Raw genomic sequence first — 2,510 nt, 5'->3', positions numbered from 1 at the left:
AGGGGTCGTAAATGTCAAACAAACACTAGGGGCACAGGCTGTGCACCAAAATACAACAAACCACTCCAGCCAATCACTGACAAGATGGTTGGGGGAGGGGGTGGGGGTTAGTGATAGTTAGTTAGTTAGTCATGACAGTTATGGAAACATTTGGAATTTACTTGGAACGTCAACAGAAGTTACCATGCAGGAACAGTGTAACGCAAACACCCGGTGTTACAAAAGTAACGCAATTACAGTAATGTATTCCTTTTTGCTGTAACGCAGTAATATAACGCATTACTAATTAAATTTCGGTATTATTATGACTGCAGAGACAAATACATTTGCAAGATGGATATTATTTTCAGGAGTTATTACGCTGCGTTGAAGTGAGCTGTCCTGTTTCTGTTCCCGTGGTCAGAACCAGAGACGGTACGGACAGCATGTATGTCCCAACAGGTGACGGTACGTCAGCGGCTGACAGATATAAACATGTCGGGAATTAATGTTGAGGCTTGCTACACGTAAATATCGTTGCATTTTTATCAGCCGTGGAGAGTAACTATGCCTGTAGTGGAATGGCTTCGAATGACAACCAAAAACGCTTGTCTTTTACTGTGACCATTTACTGTTCAATATGTTGCAGTTTTACAAACAAGAAAGTGAACAACTTGAGCCTGACGGACATGTTGCTTCTCAGTAAGCTAGCAAGAGTAGGCTACACAACAGACAACTTCCGTGTAGCCTACTTCAAAATAAAAGCACTTCCTGTGACGGTTCGCAGTAAAACTAAATTACTGTTAAATAAGGTTGTGTAGGCTACCTTTTCACAAATCAGCTGTAAATCATGTACTGTAAATAATGTTAATAGTGAGTTTTAATCACACTATAATTGAACATTTCCTTTAGAGTGTTTTAACCTAAACAACATGAATTTCTTATTGAAGTGCTATAAACAAACATTTTACAACAATGCCATACTTTTGAGAGAGAAAGACGAGACTTTATTGATCCGGTGGTGAAATTCACAAGCTAGCTGCCAAATCAAACTTCCCCTGTTATTTTGGTGAAAGTAACTCAAAAGTAATGCAAAAGTAGTGTAACGCATTACAATTCAGAGACAGTAATATTGTAATATAACTAATTACTCTCAAATGACAGTAACTAGTAATCTATAATGTATTACATTTTGGAAGTAACTTGCCCAACACTGTGCAGGAACTCATAGTGCACCTTTAATCTGCAGCACCTATTATTTCCATTGTTCATTTAACTACAAATCACTGTATTGACACAATGTTGATACACATTTTAAATGAAAGGAACTCAGATCTTACAGAGACATTACATAATAAGTTTTAAATTATTTGACCAACCTCTTAAATGTTTTTATTTGGCAGCAGTCTATCGCTCCTAATTGAATCACTCCAGTAAGAGGTCAGCAAAACCTACTCCACAGTGCTGTGGAGATAGTTCTGGCAATGTGAGGATAGCAAAAACATACTCAATGATTTGTTTTCATGTCTCTGGAAAGTCAATAAAAGCCAAAGCTTGTCCCATATACTTTATAAGAAGCACTTTATTTATAACATGTTCTAACTGTGATTAAACAATGCCAACATATGTATTCCTTGTGATATTCAACAGCCCCTGCAGACATGCAATTTGCCTGTATGCCTGCACATCCTGTGAACAGAGGAGCTTTTGCACAGCTGCCCTTTAACAAAAGTGCCCTCAATTTGTCCTTTAGAGCTCATATATACATGTAAATGCCACTTGCTGTGCACAGCTATTTAACGGTATCAACATGTGATCTACACATTAGCTGTGATGCAGAAAAAGGACATGCATGCAAATTGCGTATGATCCATATCATTTACAAAAAACTAGCATATATATAAAATAAATGTTTTGAACACCAAACTTACACCTAGGCCTGCTATTACATTTTCTTTTCTTTTTCTTGAATTGTCAACTGAAATTTCATTGGTCTTAATATCTAAAATTATAACCTTATTTTACTTTTTGCTCATCCTATTAACAACTTTTTATCAGCACACGAAAGCAGCATGACAGGTCCATCATTGCCAGCAGATGGCTCTACTTACATCTAAAAGTAGTAAAACCTTTGGTCAGTTATTTTTCTTTTCTCAAGTCGTCCATGTGATTTTGTACTAAGTAGCCTACTGACCTAAAGCACTCTGAACTACATCGTGTATCCTTTTTATAAATGAAAATGGACATCCTAGCTGACTAAATCTAAAATACAGAAACAAGTCTGTTTGTCAAAACAAATGCCACAGGACATTCACGTTTGTAACATCATGTGACAGGAAACACATCCATAAAGTTTGATAAGGTCAATGTGAATTCATAACGTAAAACCCCAGAGGAACACCAAAGGAATGTTACATCTTAAAACATATCTTAATGTATTGAACAAACGTCACAGCTAAAATGTCAACCGTAAAAAAAATATATCATAAGATAGGAAAAACAAGGACAAACTGTGCCTTTTATGCACAGGG

This window comes from Sander lucioperca, chromosome 15 (genome assembly GCF_008315115.2).
Source record: "Sander lucioperca isolate FBNREF2018 chromosome 15, SLUC_FBN_1.2, whole genome shotgun sequence".
Taxonomy (NCBI): domain Eukaryota; kingdom Metazoa; phylum Chordata; class Actinopteri; order Perciformes; family Percidae; genus Sander; species Sander lucioperca.
Note: the sequence above shows the minus strand (reverse complement) of the source record.